This window comes from Chrysochloris asiatica, unplaced genomic scaffold (assembly GCF_000296735.1).
Source record: "Chrysochloris asiatica unplaced genomic scaffold, ChrAsi1.0 scaffold00135, whole genome shotgun sequence".
In the NCBI taxonomy this organism is placed as follows: domain Eukaryota; kingdom Metazoa; phylum Chordata; class Mammalia; order Afrosoricida; family Chrysochloridae; genus Chrysochloris; species Chrysochloris asiatica.
In genome coordinates this window covers 9,233,617-9,253,543 of record NW_006408653.1, presented here as the reverse complement: position 1 = coordinate 9,253,543, position 19,927 = coordinate 9,233,617, and the positions used below count along the sequence as shown (strand labels likewise).

The 19,927-nt window shown below is 39.2% G+C and overlaps 1 pseudogene; it reads left to right on the top strand.

Moving 5' to 3' along the window:
* LOC102818673 overlaps positions 1-19,607 on the top strand; it is a 97,664-nt pseudogene extending 78,057 nt beyond the window's left edge.
* The last annotated feature ends 320 nt before the right edge of the window (positions 19,608-19,927 follow it).

Here is a 19,927-nt window from a genome sequence, read left to right as displayed (position 1 = left end):
AGTTGTTAGAACAGAACAAGGGGATACTAAATGGTTTAAAATCAGGAAAGGTGTGTGTCCGGGTTGAATCCTTTCACCATACTTATTCAATCTATAACTGAGTAAGTATGGAGAAAATATGCTGAATAAGTATGGTAATCCGTGAAACTGGATTTTATGAAGAAGAACATTTCATCAGGACTAAAGGAAGACTCATAACAACCTGTGATAGACAGATGGTTCCACCTTGCTTGCTGCAAGTGAAAAGGACTTATAATATTTACTGATGAAGATTAAAGAGTACAATCTTCAGTACGGAATGCACCTAAATATAAAGAAAACAAAGATCCTCACAATCTGACCAATAAATAACATAATAATAAATGGAGAAAATATTGTTGTCAAAGACTTCATTTTACTTGGATATGCCATCAACACAGAAGCAGCCATCAGGAAATCAAACAACACATTGTAATTTTCAATTTCTTCATATGCTTGTGAGATAGTGAATAAGGAAGACCATAGAAGAACTGATGCATTTGAATCATGGTATTGGAGAAATATATTAAATGTACCATAAAATGCCAGAAGAACAAACAAATCTGTGTTGGAAGAAATTCCTTAGAGGCCAGAATGGTGAGACTTAATTTCTCATACTTTGGACATGTTATTTGGAGAAACCAGCCCCTGGAGAAGGACATCATGATTGGTAGAGTGGAGAGTCAAGGAAAGAGAGGAAGACACACACCCCGCCCCCCAGGAGATGGATTGACGCTGGGGCAGCAGCAATGGGCTCAAGTGTGGCAATGACTGTGAGAAAGATACAAGACTGGGTGGTGTTTCATTCTGACTCAATGGCAACCAGCAGCAGCAACAACACAGATCAGATAGAGAGAGATGCATGCATGCATAAAGAAAGAGAGTCGTCAGGAACCATTAACTAAATTTTGACTCATAGTGACTATCCTAATATGTATGTCCACCTTCCAAGAATAATCACTTACTATGTTTTTATTTATTTTCTCTAGTATCTTGTGTGTAAATCTTTTATTTTTTCTAAACTAGGCTTATACTGTACTGATTTTTGTCTTTGGTTCAAAAAAATAATCAGAATGAACTAAGTGTCCATCAGTAAATAATGGTACAAATAGAGAATCTATATAGCTATTTAAAAAATACAATAAATTTATATAACTGATTTGGGGAAATGTTTAGGGTATACAAGGGGGTTTCCAAAGTTGTTGCAGACCGTGTAAGACTGGTCAGAGGTTCGAGGCCCTATAAGCCCGAGTGTAACAGATCTAGCCACTGGGCAGTCAATGGCAAATTGTTTTTCATCTTAATATTCAGTTACATGTATTAATTTAATACAAGAAGCCTTTGATAATCCACAGATAAATGTGATATTTTCCTAAAGCCCAGACTGTAAAGGTTGCAAGGTCAAGCCTTTCTCCAAAGGATTAACTAAAAGCATCTTAGCTACTTCACAGTTCTTTGTTCTACAGACAAAAAAACCATCCTCCCTGAATCTCTCCCAAGTGTTAGCTATTCAGCCAAGTTCCTGAAAACCTGGCTCAGGAAGACGAAACAGCGGGACTCCGCCCAAGCTTTTGTCCTTACCTCTCACCTTCCCCCACCTGAGCTCAGGGGCTATAGATATGTTAATTGAGCCTGAGAAACCAAGTTGCTGGCCTGGGATTCGAACCAGTGAAGTACGATGTAAAGTTACCTGAATGTCTGGAAAATTACTGATGTTAGCTGTACCTTGCCTAAGTCCCTCCCAGCTTGGTGTGAAGCTCCTCCCCTAAATAAAACAGAGGCCTGAGCCTCCCCAGGTGTGCATTACGGGTTGGAAGGCATGCAGTAAAGATTGCAGGACAGCGAGTTGCTGCCTGCAGAGGCCACGATGCCTGTACTCCCAAGCCTGCCCACCAGTGATGCATCCACCCTGGCTTTGGGGTGCCTCATTGTCCCCCTCTTTCTGTCTGTCTGTGTATATCTCTACCACCGCCAGGTATCTCCTCCTCGTGAACCAAACCCCTATGTCGAGGCCAGTCCCCGACACAAAGTGAGTGGAAAAATTGAATTAAAAGATAGTAGAATTTTACCACAAGCTTTCTGCTATTGTTGTTGTTGTTACGTGCCATGGAGTTGGTTCCAACTCATAGCGACTTTGTACAGGGTTTCCGAGGCTCTAAATCTTTATGGGAGCAGACAGCCTCATCTTTCTCCTGTGGAACAGCTGGTAGTTTCGAACTGTTGACCCTGAGGTTCGCAGCCCAATTCGTAACCACTATGCTACCAGAGCTCCTGTAGACCCATCTCATTTCAAAATTAAAAAGGCAAAATTAAGAACAATATGTGGTATATGAGCTCATTAAAAACAAATAAGAAACAATGCACATAGCTATGTGTGGGCATATATGAATGTACATATGTGTGTATGTACTTTTATGTACTCCCTACATTCTTGCATAGTTGTGTGAGCAGGTAAAAATAAAAAGAAAAGGGAACCATTTTCACTATTTACTTTATACACTAAGCCAGTGAACCAGCTTCCATTGAGTTGATTCTGAGTCATAAATTTTTATAACTAATACTTTTCCACTGTAGGAATTTTTAAGAAAAATCTTACCCCAAACTTCACTTCTCTAGAAACAGCCACTGTTAATATGTACCAAAAAGAATAACTCATTGACTACCTGACTCGATTCCCACTTACAGTGACCTATTACGAATCGGGCTGCGAACCTTAAGGTCAGTGGTTCGAAACTACCAGCCGCTCTGCGGGAGAAAGATGAGGCTTTCTACTCCCTTAAAGATTTATACCCTCGGAAACCCTGTACAGGGTCGCTATGGGTCGGACCCGACTCGATGGCACTTAACAACAACAACAACAACAATATAGTTTCCAAGAGGGTGCCCTATCTTTACTGGCGCAGACAGCCACATCATTCTTCCATGCAATGGCTGGTGGATTTGCAGTTATCAGTCCAGTGCTTATCCCACAGTACCACCGGGGCTCCTTGTTAACAGGTACAGAACTTTCTCATGTTTTCTCTGTTCATATGTTACCAGAAACTCCAGGTCCTGCTGGCAAGGTCTTCACAGCCAATAAACAAGAGGACAAGGTAGAAGAAAAGAAAAGAGACTTTATTTTATTACACAAAGAAAGGAAGGGCCGTCTGTGCTGCCAAGACTGGTCAGGGGGTCAGGTATGGGAAAGTGATCATGCTTATTACGTCAACAGCACTTTAACTCACAGTTGTTGTTGTTGTTAAGTACTGTCAAGTCGGTTCTGACCCATAGTGACCCTGTATAGGATTTCCAAGACGCAGCTGGTGAGCTTGAACTGCCGACCTTACAGCTGACAGTAGGAAGGTGTAATCATGGTTACACATGAAACATGCATGTACACTTTATAACATGCACATGTCACATGCACTGCCCACTAAGACAACTAGTTGTCTTAGTATTACATACTAAGTATAACATACTTGCCCTACTGTTTATAAAGTTTCTTTTATAAGATTACATTTTGACATCTTTTCAGACTCTTAGTATTATACTTAATGAGTACAGAGAAGTACCATCGAATGACAAAAGAACAAGCAAATCTGTGTTTGGAGAAGTAGCCAGAATGCCCCTTAGAAGACAGGATGGTCAGACTTCATCTTTCATACTTCAAACACATTATCAGGAGGGACCAGTTCCTGGAGAAGGACATCATGCTTGGTAAAGTGAGGGTTGGAGAAAAAGAGGACCTCCAAAGAGATGGATTGGCACAGTGACAATAGCAATGGGCTCATGCACAGCAACGATTGTGAGGTTGGCAGAGTGTTTCAGGCAGTGTTTCCCTCTGTTGTGAATAGTATCATTTTGAGTTGGTGCCAACTTGATGGCATATAACAAGAGAGGAGTACATAGCTTGGCTATATTACAACTTATTTTAAGCAGGAAGATGTGTCTATTTCACTAGTCACATGTGTTCTATTTCCTACTTGCTTGCAGATCCTCCACACCCCACCCCAATCTCCCTCCTTGTAGAGTTATTAATGATAAGCTATAAGAAAATGCCTTAAGAAGGCACCCAAAAAAATTACTGTATGAAGTATTTCGATATAATGCTGGTGGTTATAGACCTCTTTAATAGAATACAATCTTTGTTGTTGTTGTTAGGTGCCATCGAGTCAGTACCAACTCATAGCAACCCTATGCACAACAGAATGAAATACTGCCCAGTCCTGGGCCAACCTCACAATTGTTGCCACACTTGAACCCATTGATGCTGCCACTTTGCCAATCCATCTTGCTGGAGGTCTTCCACTTTTTCTCCCCCTCCACCTTACCAAACATGATATCCTTCTCCAGCAACTGGTCCCTCCTGACACTATATCCGAAGTATGAGAGATGAAGTCTGGCCATCCTGGCCTCCAAGGAGCACTCTGGCTGTACTTTTTCCAATACAGATCCGTTTGTTCTTTATGTTATTGCTTCAGTCTGTATATAATCTTTGGATGAGGTTAAAAATAGCTACCATTTGTTAAGCAGCTGTTGTTGTTAAGTGCCATTGAGTCAATTCCAACCCATAGCAACCCTGTATAAGGTTTCTGAGGAGCAGCTGGTGAGCTTGAACCACTGGCCTTGCAGTTCAAATGGCTTTGCAGTCTGGCGCATTAACCCACAGTACCACACTAGGTCTCCTGTTAAGCAGTTGTTGTTGTTATTGTTATGTGCCATGGAGTCAGTTCTGACTCATAATGACCCTGTACAGGGTTTCCAAGACTTTAAATCTTTACGGGAGCAGAAAGCCTCATCTCTCTCCTGCGGAACAGCAAGTAGTAGGTGCTATATTGGTAATAAGTACTATATTGGTCATATTCCATAAATATTTCCATAACTTTCAAAGCATTCTTTTGTTTTCCTAACAAGCCCATAAAATACGTGCCATTGTTCCCATTTTCACAGATAGAACTTATAGAAAGTAACACTTTCATGATTACAAGATTAATAGGTGGACACAGCAGATATTGTAACCCGGGTCTTTGTGACTTATTCCATTCCCTGCACCCCACTGCTTTCATGAAAGTTGCAAAGAAAAGCTTTGTAAATGTAAGGTTGGTGTGTTCCTGAGTGATTTTTAAGGGAAGCTTGGATTTAAATAACCAAATTCTCTTGGATTTTATATACAGTCTAAAAGGAACGTGATTTAAAGAAATGAAGCTTTATATGGTAGAAAGAACACAGGATTTCCACATGAAATTACCTGGTTCTGAGTCCCAGTTCCAGTATCATTTCCTTAGTAGGCATTTTGGAAGAGTCACTTAACTTAATTGAGTCTCAGTTTTCCCATCTTTGTAAAATGTAAAGAACAAGACTATCTGCCTGACAGGATTAATATAAGATTTCTTTCATTTGACCATTGTTGTTGTTGTTATGTGCCATGGAGTTGGTTCCAACTCATAGCAACCCTGAACAGGGTTTCCAAGGCTGTAAATCTTTCCCAGAGCAGAAAGCCTCATCTTTCTCCCGTGGAACACCTGGTAGTTTTGAACTGCTGACCTTGAGGTTCACAGCCCAATTCATAACCACTATACTACCAGAGCTCCTTATTTGACCATTATATTAGATGTTTTGCACATTGGAAAGCACCCTTACAAAGTGAGCTTGATAATGTTTTTTGTCCTTACTAATCACCCAAGCAAATTTCAAACATGCTATAAGAAGAAGGCACTCATCTAACTTGGTTAGAATGGTCTATAGAGCTGTTGACATGTTAAGTTGAAGTTATTATTTCTACAGATAAATATGTAGAACATTTCTAACAAGCGAATGACCCAGGGCTAATAATTTAAACCTGACAGAGTCATCTGAGATTGTAGTGTTTCCTATGCAGAAGATGTGTTAAACAATTAGATGAAAAGAAATAGAGAAACTCAGAATAGAGAAAACCATGCAATACTTGACCAATAACACTGAGTATAAAAGCTCGGAGTGCTTTATTGAGATAGTGAACAAGATACGTTTCCAATCATAATATAGTAATGCACTCAACTCTCATTACATGGTGCTGCCTACAAACATTGTTAGAATTTATTCTAACTGTGTATCCATTATAATAAAGCCCTACTTTTGAGGATTTATAATTCATCCAAAATAATTTGCTCAAGGAGTGTTTCAAAGGACCTTTTTTTTTATATAACCCTTTGACTAAAGCCCCAACATCAGAAATTCTAAACAATAAAGACCTGTCATTTGTAAAGTGATAGTCGTTGGATGAGTGTTAAGCTTTTGGTCACATGGGCTTTATTTCTATTATATTGTGCTCTTCTTGATCACATCTTACTTTCGTTAATAGGCACTAATAGGAAATGGAGAGTTTCAAAGCAGTTTTCTTTGGTATACCATTTATTAAGAGACCAAATAGAAAAGACATTTGAATATAAAGGGGAAAATTAATTTATGTTTGCCAAGAAGTTACTTGGTCCATTCCTGAGAATTTTGATTTACAAAATAGAAAGATTTCATTTAACCTAAACATGGTAGGATTTCTGCTCCACAAAGATTTACAGCCTCAGAAACCCTATGCAGAGTCGCTATGAGTCCGAACCATCTTGAGGCACTTAACAACAGCAGCAAAATGTGGTAAAGGCTATATGCTAAGGGAAGTTCGAGGTTAGGGGATAATGGGAAATACTGTAATAAAACATCACTTTATCCAGGATTTCTCAAAATATGTCTCCAGATACACTAGATATTAATAATTGACCCACCCCAAAACAAAACAAAACAAAGTAAAATAAATTATAAAATGACTTCAGTTGGTTATGTACGTTTGCAATGTCCAGAGGAAAAATATCAGCCCTTCTTGGAAAGTCGCAATGCACCTTACTATATTAAAACTTCTGAAGGGCAATTTAAACTAGTTTAATATTCAGTATTGTCAAAATTTATTTTTACTATGTGACACCTTTTTTGTAGGCACTCACTATTAGACATAATACAAAATTTAGGAATCAATGATTTAATCCATAGAGTTTCCGTTTCCAAGGTCAGAGATCATGACATCTGAATTGCTTGTTAAAAAATGCCAATTGCACATTGACACTCTACTTCTAGCCCAACCCACAAGTCTCTGGTTATCATGCACACTACAGCTTAGTAGTTACTGAGAAGGTGTCCAATCAGAACATCCCAAGGATGTAAAATTGGCAAGCACAGTTTCTCTGGAGTAGGATGACCACACGTTTTAGAGATTCAAATATGTTTTACTTGGAGTCAATTTAATTGGGGAGAATATAATTGGATGAACATTGTAGCCTAAAAAATTAATTGTACAGTGACTTTACAATAACATAAAATACCCCTTCTTGAAAATCTCTCCTGTCATCAGTCATGGTATGACATGGTTGAGTGGGAACGGACTCAACAGTACTTAAGAAAAGTAACATGTTTATATAAATATGGAAAATATGTCATAATGCTTATTTTAAAAGCAAGAGTGTCCAGGAATTAGGAAGAGAAAGGAAAGAAGCTAAGTAACTTTTACTTTTAACTTGAAACCATTAAATTTTTGTAAATAATATGCATCATTTTGACAATTTTCTAAAATGAGATTAACAAGAGCTTATATTAAAAAATAAAACATTTCATAGTGCTTTGAAGCAATTTTAATTTTCTTGTTCAATCTTTTATGCATTTTCCAAATTTTGTCATATCCCTTTTAGAATCATAATCTAAACATTATTCTTTTTTAAATCTCACCAGCTTGAGATAAATACACTTCCACATTGGGAGTGGGAGCATATATTGGCACAATTCATTTAAAAAGTGTGAATTCCTTTTATAATCATAATATAATATAAACTTCATTTTTAAAAACATTTACCAAGGAGCATCCAACAGAAAAGTAACGTTGGCCCATGTATTTGAATAGATGTTTTCTTCTAAAAGAGCTATCACTTTGAAATTCTTATAGAGAAATGTAAATGGGAAAACAGGATGGTTGACAAATCCTGAATTGTGATCTAGTCCTGGGTCTGTTCTGAAGAGATTTGGGCCCCTGTCCCACACTCTTCTCTGTACAAATCTTTGGCCAATTACGTTTCCTATAAATTATGAGAGTGAGCTCAATAATCACTAAGTATCTCAGGCTGCACAGAAGCATATAGAGTCCACATTAGGAACATCGGCGAATGTCTTACCTCTAAATTTACAAGAAGTGGACTGCTTCTCTTGTTCCGCTGTAGCTCTGTGGGTTAATGTGCCAAACTGCAAAGCCGTTTGAACTGCATGGTCAGCGGTTCAAGCTCACCAGCTGCTCCTCGGAAACCCTATACAGGATCGCTATGTGTCGGAACTGACTCGACGGCACTTCACAACAACAACAATATCCATTTTTGGAGTCCTGGTGTGGCACTGTGGATTAATGTTTTGGACTGCAAAATCGGTTTGAACCTCATGGTTGGCAGTTCAAGTTCATCAGCCGCTCCTCAGAAACTCAATATAGGGTCGCTATGAGTCAGAACCAACTCAACTGCACTTAACAACAACAACAATAATATCTATTTTTAGGCCTTGTGGCATTATAGGATAAACCCTATACTGCTAACTGAAAGTCAGAGAATGATGAGGCTTTCTGCTCCTGTAAAGATTTACAGCCTTGAAAACCTTATACAGGTCTCTATGAGTCAGAATCAACTCAATGCCAGTGAGCTGCTTTGTTTTTTTAATACCCAGTCCATATCCTGAATTTTAAAATTGTATTCTGTCAGAGTCCAGTTAAGAGAAAGATATCATCCCAGTTATTTTAACAGAAGGAATTTAATAAAAGTATGTGGCGCTGTAGCGTAGTAGTTACGAATCGGGCTGCGAACCGCAAGGTCAGTAGGTCGAAACTATCAGCTGTTCCAGGGGAGAAAGATGAGGCTTTCTGCTCCTGTAAAGATTTATAGCCTCAGAAACCCTGTACAGGGTTGCTATGAGTCGGAACCTACCCCACAGCCAAAACCACCTCCACCATGTGGCGCTGTTGGATAAGCACTGGATCAAAAAGTCTGTTTGAACCACAAGGTCGGCTATTCAAACTCACCAGCCCCTCCTTGGAAACCCTATCCAGGGTCGCTATGAGTCAGAACTCTCAAAGGCACTTAACAACAAGAACTGTTAATAAGATATTTAAGAAAGGCCAACCAGGTACCAAAAAGTGGGAAAAATAAAACTTTATCATGGAACTAGCAACTGAAGGAAGTAGATAGCACCCCTTCAATTAGTCCCAACTTATAGCCACCCTGCTCTGAGGTGTGGCTGGTGGGTTTGAACCACCGACCTTTCAGTTCAAACTGACCTTGCAGCCCAGTGCTAATCCTACAGCACCACAGCAATACTCCTCTAGGCCTGAGAAAACAAAGTGAAGAGTTTGGAATTACTAAATTTAGGAACTTGGAGCAGAGGAACCCACTCAATAGCATTTAACAGCAACATTTAACAGGCCTCTGAGGAAGGGACACCACCAGATTCACAGAGACTCTGTATAAGGTTTCCAAAGTTGTAAATCTTTGCATGAGCAGAAAGCCTCATCTTTCTCCAGAGGAGTTGCTGGTGGGCTTGAACTGCTGACCTTGTGGATCTCAGTCAAGTGCTTCTACTGAGTCACTGTGCTGTATTGATAGTAAGCAAAACTGTAAACAGAATTCAACTGATGTTGTTGGAACAAATTGTCTCTTACAAAGTGAAGATAGGATGATACAGTAGGAATATTGTGTTAGGTGCAATAGAGTTTGTTTCAACTAATAGCGACCCAGTGTAGGATTTCTGAAGAGTGGCTATAGGTTTGAACTGCTGATCTTGTTAGAGGCACAAAAAGGAAGTCCCTGCTTCCTACACCAGCCTTCCTGCTTCTTTATAGTAAGCCCTTCTCAAGCTGAAAGAACTAAAGAAAAAAAGTCAAACTTCATGTTGCAATATTGAAGGATTCTATGGGGAGAAAGATGAGGTTTGCTGCTCCTGTAAAGATTTACAGCCTTGGAAACCCTGTACAGGGTCACTATGAGTCAGAACTGACTCCATGTCACATGACAACAACAACAACAAATGGGCAAAATATTGAATGATGCAGAAAGCCTGAAGAGAAGATGAAAGGAATATACAACCACTGTACCAAAAAGAAACGGTCTATGTTAAAACATTTCAAGAGATAGTGTATGATCAAGAAACAATGGAACTTAATGAAGAAATCCAAGATGCACTTAAGGCATTGACGATAAACAGGGCTTCGGGAATTGATGGAATACAAATGAAATATTTCAACAAGCTGATTCAGCATGGGAGTCACTCACTCTTCTATGCCAGGAAATTTGGAAGACAGCTACCTTACTAACCATTTGGAAAAGATCCATGTTTTTGTCCATTCCAAAGAGAGGTGACCCAATGGAATATAGAAATCATCAAACAATATCATTAACATCACATACAAGTAAGATTTTGCTGAAGGTAATTCAAAACTGGCTAAAACAGTACAGTTGATTCCTACTGATGGCAACACTATGCACAATAGGACAAAGTACAACCTGGTTCTGTACGATCCTCACAATTGTTGTTACTTGTGAACCCATTGCTGCTGCCATGGTGCTAATCCATCTCCTTGGGGAGCTTGCTCTTTTTCACTGGCCCTCTACTTTACTCAGCATAGTGTCCTTCTTCAGGGACTAGTCCCTTCTGATAACATGCCTGAAGTATGAAAAATAAAGTCTTTCCATCCTGGCTCCTAAGAAGCATTCCAACTGTGCTTCCAACACAAACTAATTTGTGATTCTATCCATGATACTTTCAATATTCTTCTCTAACACCATAACTCAAATGCACCAATTTTCCTAAGGTCTTCCTTATTCACTACCCAACTTTCACAGGCATATGAAGCTATTGATAATACCTTGAGTTAGGTCAGATGCAACTTAGTCCTCAAATATATATCTTTGTTCTTAAAACACTTTAAAGAGGTCTTGTGTAGCAGATTTGTCTAATACAATACATCATTCCATGAGTGTTGATTGTGAATTCAAGCAAAAGAGAGTCTTTGATAACTGTAATCTTTTCTCCATTTATCATGATGCTATTTATTAGTCAAATGGTATTTTTTTTCTTTACATCATGATGCAATGCATAGTGAAGGCTGTGTTCTTTGACATTAATCAGTAAGTATTTACGCAAAAGCTAGACAAGGAATAAGGAAAACCAAAGAAGAAATGTTGTTGTTGTTATGTGCCGTGGTGTTGGTTCCGACTCATAGCAACCCTGTACAGGGTTTTCGAGGCTATAAATCTTTACAGGAGCAGAAAGTCTCATCTTTCTCCTGCGAAACAGCTGGTAGTTTCAAACTGCTGACCCTGAGGTTAGCAGCCCAATTCGTAACCACTACGTTACCAGAGCTTCTTAGTTACTTTAAATTATAATGTTAGTGAAAAAACATTAAAAATACCATGGGCTTTCAGAAAAACAAACTATTATGTTATAGAAGAAGTATAGTCGATCCTTAGAAGCAAAGATAGCTAGACTTTGGATATTCTGTATATGTTATTAGGTGCTGCAAATCTCTGGAGAAGGACTTTATACTTGGTGATGTGGATTGACACAGTGGCTTCAGCAATGAGCTCACACACAGGAACCATTATGACGATGGCAAAGTACCAGGCAGTGTTTCATCCTGTTTTACATAGGGTTGATATGAGTCCAAACCAATTCATGGTACCTAATCCTGGTGTGGCACTGTGTGTTAATGCACCAGACTACAAAGTTGGTTGAACTACAAGGTTGGCAGTTCAAGCTCACCAGCTGCTCCTTGGAAAGCCTATATAGGATTGCTACGGGTTGGAACTGACTTGATGGCACTTAACAACAACAACAACAACAAAGGGATATATAGATAGACCCATGAACTGAACCATTGTGGGAAGGTCAATTCAGGACAATACAAACAAATATACATAGGTTTAACAAAGGATATTTCTACATATCTATTTATGTAGGGATATCATTGCTCATGTCAGATAGATCTTGACTCGAAATAGAGAATACCCGAAAGATGTGCTTTCTTGGCTATGCCAACACTTACAACTGTGTAGATTATGACAAGCTATGGATAACATTGCAAAGAATGAGTATTCCAGAACAATTAATTGTGCTCATGAGGAAACTATACATAGGCCAAGAGGCAGTAATTCAAATAGAACAAGGGAACACTGAACGTTTTAAAATTAGGAAACATGTGGGCCAGGGTTGTATTCTTTCACCATGCTTATGCAATCTGTATGCTGAGCAAATAGTTCGAGAAACTGGATTATATGAAGAAGAATATAACATCAGGATTGGGGGGAAACTAATTAACAACCTGCAATACGTAGAAAATAGAACCTTGCAAGATGGAAGTGAACAGAACTTAAAATACTTACTGATGAAGATCAAAAAGCGCAGCCTTCAATATGGGTTGTACCTTAATGTAAAGAAAAGAAAAATCCTCACAACTGGACCAATAAATAACATCATGATAAATGGAGAGAAGACTAAAGTTATCAAAGACTTCGTTTTGCTTAGATCCACTATCAACATTCATGTAAGCAGCAGTGAAAAAATCAGGCAATGTAGTGCATTGGGCAAATCTTCTGCACAAGACCTTTTTAGAGTGCTCAAGAACAAAGATGTCAGTTTGAGGACTAAGGTATACCTGACCCAAGCTGTGGGACTTTCATATGCATGTGAAAGTTGGACAATGAATAAGGAAGACCATAGAAAAATTGATGCATTCAAGTTAGGGTATTAGAGAAGAATGTTAAAAGTACCACTGAATTCCAGAATAACAAACAAATCTGTACTGGAAGAAGTTAGCCTAACAAACTTCAGACATAATATCAGGAGGGACCAGTCCCTGAAAAACAACATCATGCTTGCTAAAATGGAGACTAAGCAAAGAGAAAAAGACCTCCAACAAAATGGCTTGATACAGTGGCAGTAGCAATGGACTCAAGCATAACAATTGTGAGGATGATACAGAATCAGGTAGTGATTTTTCTGTTGTGCATAGGGTTATTATGTGTTGGAACTGATTCTATAACACCTCCAACAACAACATTTAAATGTGCTTCAGATATATACGTGAAGATAGCATGTGGTTGTTGTTAGGTGCAATCGAGTTGGTACCGACTCATAGCAACACTATGCACAACAGAAAGAAACATTGCCTGGTCCTGGGCCAAACTCACAATTGTTGCCACACTTGAACCCATTGATGCTGCCCAATCCATCCTGCTGGGGGTCTTCCTCTTTTTCTTTGACCCTCCACCTTACCAAACATGATACCCTTCTCCAGCGACTAGTCCTCCTGACATTTTGGCTGAAGTATGAGAGACAAAGTTTGGCCATCTGGCCTCCAAGGAGCACTCTGGCTGCACTTCTTCCAAAACAGATATGTTGGTTCTTTTGGCACTTTCAGTATTCTCCTCCAACACCATAACTCAAAAGCATCAATTCTTCTACAGCCTTCTTTATTCACTGTCCAGCTTTTGCATGCATATGGGGTTATTGAAAATACCATGGCTTCGGTCAGGTGCACCTTAGTCCTCAAGCTGACATCTCTGTTCTTCAACACTTTAAAAAGGTCTTGTACAGCAGATTTCCCTAAAGCAATACATTGTTTGATTTCTTGACTGCTGTTTCTAGGAGTGCTGATGGTTGATCCAAGAAGAATGAAGAAGTCCTTGACAACTTCAATCTTTTTTCGTTGATCAGAATGGTGTTTATTGGTCCAGTGGTGAGGATTTTTGTTTTCTTTACATTGAGATGCAATCCATACAGAAAGCTGTGGTTTTTGATCTTCTTCAGTAAATGTTTTAAGTCCTCTTCACTTTCAGCAGGCAAGGTTGTATCATCTGCATATCGAAGGTTGTTAATGAATCTTCCTCCACTCCTGATGCTACGTCTTTCTTCATATAACCCAGCTTCTCAGATTCAGATTATTTGCTCAGCATGCAGGTTGAATAAGTATGGTGAAAGACTACAATCTTTCTTAATTTTAAACCATTCAGTGTTACCATGTTCTGTTCAAACAACTGCCTCTTGGTCCCGGTACAGATTCCTCTTGAGCACAATTAAGTGTTCCGGTATACCCATACTTTGCAATGTTGTCCATAGCTTGTCATGATCCACACAATCGAAAGCCTTTGCATAGTCAATAAAGCACAGGTAAACATCTTTCTGGTATTCACTGCCTTCAGCCAAGATCCATTGGACATCAACAATGATATCCCTCTTTCTACGTCCTCTTCTGAATCTGGCTTGAACCTCTGGAAGTTCTTTGTCAATGTATGCTTTCAGCTGTTTCTATATTACCTTTAGTAAAACTTTACTTGCATGGAATATCAAAGAGATTGTCCAATATCTGTTGGGTCACCTCTCTTTGGAATGGCCACAAATATGGATCTCTTCCAATCACTTAGCCAGATAGTTGTCTTCCAAATTTTTTGGCAGAGATGAGTGAGTGCCTCCTGTGCCACCTCACTTTCTTGAAAGATTTCAATTTTTATTCCATCAATTCCTGGTGCCTTGTTCTTTGCCAATTCTTTCAATGCACTTTGGACTTCCTCCTTCAGTATCATTGGCTCTTGATCATATGCTGCCTCATGAAATGTTTGAACCTTAACCATTTCCTTTTGGTACAGTGACTCTGTGTATTACTTCCATCTTCTCTTGATGCTTTCTGCATCATTCAATAATTTGCCCAGTGAATCTTTCAATAAAGAAAGTTGAGGCTTGAATTTTTTCTTCAGTTTCCCCAGCTTGAGAAATGCTCAGCGTGTTCTTCCTTTTTGGTTTTCTGATTCCAGATCTTTTGCACATTTTGTTGTAATATTTGGATTTATCTTCTCGAGCCGATCTTTGAAATTTTCTGCTCAGCTCTTGGACCTCCTCATTTCTTCCATTTGCTTTAGCATCTCTACGCTGGAGAGTAAGTTTCAGTGTCTCTTCTGACATACATTTTGACCTTTTCCTTCTTTCTTGTCTTCTTAAGGACTTTTTACTTTCTTCATGTATGATGTTCTTGATGTCATCCCACAACTCTTCTGGTCTTTGGTATTTAGTGTTTAATGTATCAAATCTGTTGTTCAGATAATCTCTAAATTCAGGTGGGATATATTCAAAGTCATATTTTGGCTCCCGTGGACTTGTTTTCATTTTCTTCAGCTTCAGTCTGAATTTGCATGTCAGCGATTGATCTGTTCCACAATCTGCCCCTGACCTTGTTTTGTCTGATGATATGGATGGAGCTTTTCTACCATCTCATTCCACAGATGTAGTCAATTTGATTTCTATGTATTCCATCTGATGAAGTTCATGTGTATAGTCATCTCTTATGCTGTCTAAAGAAGGTACTTTAAATGAACAAATCAATGATTTTGCAGAATTCTATCATACTATCTCCAGCATATTTCTATTACCAAGGCCATATTTTCCAACTACTGATCCTTCCTGTTTGCTCCCAACCTTTACATTCCAATCACCAGTAATGATCAATACATCTTGATTGCATGTTTGATCAATTTCAGATTGAAGAAGTTGGTAGAATTCTTCTATATCATCCTTACTGGCTTTAGGTGCATAAATTTGAATAATAGTGGTATTAACTGGGCTTTCCTGTAGGTGCTTGGATATTATCCTATCACAGACAGCGTTGTAACTCATGACTGATCTGGATATGTTCTTTTTGACAGTGAATGAAACACCATTCCTCTTCAATGTGTCATTCCCAGCACAGTAAACCATGTGGTTGTCAGATTCAAAATAGCCAATACCGGTCCACTTTAGCTCACTAATGCCTAAAATATCAATGTTTATGTGTTCTATTTCATTTTTGACAATTGCCAATTTTCCTAGGTCCATACTTCATACATTCCATGTTCCGATTATTAATGGGTGTTTAAAGCTGTTTCTCTTTATTTTGAGTTGTGCCCCATCAGCAAATGAAGGTCCTGCAGGCTTTACTCCCCAAACTGGATGCATTCCTGGATTTATTCCTTAAATAAGTGGATGTATAAGCAGATATGGTATGTCCATACAATGAAATATTACCTATAAATGAAATGAGATATCTAGCCACACAAAGTAGTCCTTAAATGAATATTGCAAAGTGTAAGAAACTAGTCTGAAAAGGCTACATACTGTATGAATCCAATTATATGACATTCTGGAAGTCAAAACTATAAAGGAGCACACAAGTAATTGATTGCCAGAGTGTGGGAATGGAATAGGAGTTGAAAAGATGAAGCACAAAAGTGTAAAACTATGGTGGTGGTGGTGGTGGTGATGTGCCCTGGAGTTGGTTCCGACTCATAGTGATCCTGTACAGGGTGTCCAAAGCTGTAAATCTTTACGGGAGGAGAAATCCTCATGTTTCTCCCGCAGAGCAGCTGGTAGTTTAAAACTGCTGACCTTAAGATTTGCAGCCCGATTCATAATCACTATGGTACCAGAGCTCCTTGTGTGAAACTACATGATACAATAATGCTAAACAACACTATGTATTTGTCAAACCCATAGAATTTTAAAGAGCAAAAGTGTATCTTAATGTATATAAAGTTCAAAATAACTTAAGAGGTCAAGAAAATTCCAGACATAATATGAAAATAAGGAGCATAGTGGTTACGAATCGGGCCGCTAATCTCACAGTTCTGGCTTTAGCTTCATCTGCAATGATCAGCTGATCTTCCAATAAGGGCTGTGGTGAGGAGGGCTGACCTTGGGCCTGAGAAGAGAAGCCTTTCTAGTCAGTTCAGGGTCTTCCAGCTGTTGGGCCTACCCATCATGCACCACAGACCTGTTACTCTGTGCTTTCCTCACCAGGCTACTGCCAATGCTGGGGATGAGGGAAGAAGGTGAACCACCACACAGGCAGCAGGGTTTGCCATGTTTTACGTAAGAGCTGGGCTTCCCTTTTTACAACTTTTTTTTTTTTTTTAATTAAGTGTATGTTTGCTTGTTACCAGATTTTTTTTTTTCTTTAAAGGCTGCTATTTATATACTGTGGAGTCTGGAAAACTGGAACTAAATTCTACACCAGGCAGTGCAGCCCGAGAGAAGAGCCAAACCAAATGTCAATGCTGTCTCTTCTCTTGCTAAGGAGACAGGCGTGGATCTGGGGAAGTTAACAGGTGGAAACTATAAACTGAAGGCAAGAAGAGTGGAATTTGTGAGGGCAGGGGAAGAAGGTGAGCCACCACCATTTTTCTCCCCAACTTTGGAAAAAGAAAACAAAAAAACACAACCATATGGGCTAAGGAACATCAGGTGGAGATTTTGGATACATTTGGAGAAGAAAGGAAACACCGTTCTTGGAAAATGGGTTGAAGCAGTGATTTTTAAAACAAAGCAAGCAGAACTAGAACATTGTAAATTTTTTAATCCTTTCTTTACAGGTTGCCTAGACCACTTTTGATTAAGAAAGCTGTAGAAAGTTAGGAATGGCCACAAGCAGACGCCAGGCGGTGGCACGCGTCAATTCTCCACGGAGTCCTGCTTTGACTTTTGTCTTCTTGAGCTGCCCTTTGAAGCTTTCTGTTCAGCTCTTTGACGTCCTCATTTCTTCCAGTTACTTTGACATCTCTATGCGCAAGAACAAGTTTCATAGTCTCTTCTGACAGCCTGGTAGGTCTTTTATTTTATTTTATTTTTTTTCTGTCTTTTTAATGATGTTTTGCTTTTTTCCTGTATTATGTTCTTGGTGGCATCTCACAGCTGTTCTGGTATTCGGTCATTCATATCTATGTATCAAATCTGTTCTTGAGATGATCTCTAAATTCAAGTGGGAGATGTTGAAGGTCATATTTTGGCTCTCATGGACTTGTTTTAATTTTCTTCAGTTTCAGCCTGAACTTGCATATGAGCAATTAATGGTCTGTTCCACAGGCGACCCCTGGCCTTGTTTTAGCTGATGATAATGAGCTTTTACATTGTCTTTTCCCACAGACATAATTAATTTGCATAGTCCCTCTGGTGAGGCACATGTGTATATGATTTGCCTTTTATGTTATTTTTAAAAGGCATTTTCAGTGAATATGTCACATTGATTTGTCTTTTCACCTTGACATTTTGGAAATGTTCTGTTCAGTTCTTTTATTTCATAATTTCTTCCATTTGTGTTGTTGAAAAGTGGTATTTGCAATGAAGTCGTTGGTCTTATGAAATTCTATTGTGATCTCCAACATTATTTCTATCACTAAAACCATAGTTTCCAACTATTGATCCTTTCTCTTTGTTTCCATCTTTCACATTCCAGTCACCAACAATTATAAATGAATTTTCACCACATTATTGATCAATTTTTAGATTAAAGAACAGTAAAATTTTTCAATTTCATCATGATTGGCCTTTGTGTTTAATGTGTAAATTTGAGCAGTTGCAGCATTTACTGGCTTTCCTTGTAGGTGTATGGATATTATCTGTTACAGATAGCACTGTACCTCAATATAGGTCTTGAAATGCTCTCTTCGATAACAAATGTAATGCCATTCATCCTCAATTTGTCACTCCCAGTATGGTAAACCATATGATTGCCTTATTCAAAATGGCCAATACCAGTCCATTTCATCTTACTAATGTTTTGTTGATGTTAAGTACTGTTGAGTTGGTTCTGATCCATAGCAACGCTGTATAGAGTTTTAATTTTTTCACAAATGAGTTTACAACTGTCTCAGCACGATTTATTAAATATTTGCTCCAGTGATTTGAGATGCTACCTTTATTATATATAGAATTTCTGCATACATTTGGGTCTGTCTACATCAAGACTTTTTATTTCATATCACTAATTTGCTAGTCTAAGTAAAAAATTATTGCTACTGAACTGGCATCTTAAAAACCCATGAGTAGTCTGCCGTAGGCTCCGAGCAGACCCTACACCGGATAGCAGCAGTAGTTCTAGGGGGAGACACCATGGGTCCAGAGCGTATCTTCCCCAGTCAGACTGAGGAACTGGGGTTTCACTTGGGCCCCACAGAAGGCACTGGAGATTGGAGCAGTGAGGAACACGAGGAAGAGCAGGAGGAAGCTGGGCCAGGCCCAGCTGGCTACTCTTACCAACCCCTAAACCAAGATCCTGAACAAGAGGAAGTAGAGTTGGCACCTATGGGAGATGGAGAAGAAATAGTTGTCGACACCCTCCATTAGAAAGTGAAGATGAAGAGCATTTGTTTTCATGGACTTGTTTTAATTTTCTTCAGTTTCAGCCTGAACTTGCATATGAGCAATTAATGGTCTGTTCCACAGGCGGCCCCTGGCCTTGTTTTGACTGATGATAATGAGCTTTTACATTATCTTTTTCCACAGACATAATTAATTTGCATATCCCCTCTGGTGAGGCACATGTGTATATTATTTGCCTTTTATGAAGGACCTATAGCATTGGGCAACCACAGCTCAATTCCCATGGACCCAGAACATATAGAACTGGTGAAAAGGACAATGGCTGGAATAAGCCTGCCTGCACCAGGGGTTCCTGCCTGGGCCCGGAGATCTCAGCTGCTGAGTGGGAAAATGTGGTACAGAAGGCCCTCCAAGCCCGGTAGATATCCCCAGCCTGGAAGTGACAATGCTGAGAGCTGCCTTCTTATCCTGCATTCCAGGGCAGAACCAGCACAGGACTGAACACATCCCTGGTTTTAATGTTCATCTTCCCCATCTCCCTTTCCACATCAAGGCAAATCAGACTTCTTCTGTCAGACCTACTTTATTCAGTTCTGTATATATGGGGACATTGGGCCAAGCCCAACCCACCTAAGCATGTATCACTCTGTGGAGAATAAAGCACCCTATGTGCAAACACACACACACAAAAAAAACAAACAAACCATGAGTGGCCACATAAGGTCTTCCTTTCCAAAGGACAGAAGGTGAAAATTGAAGGCAC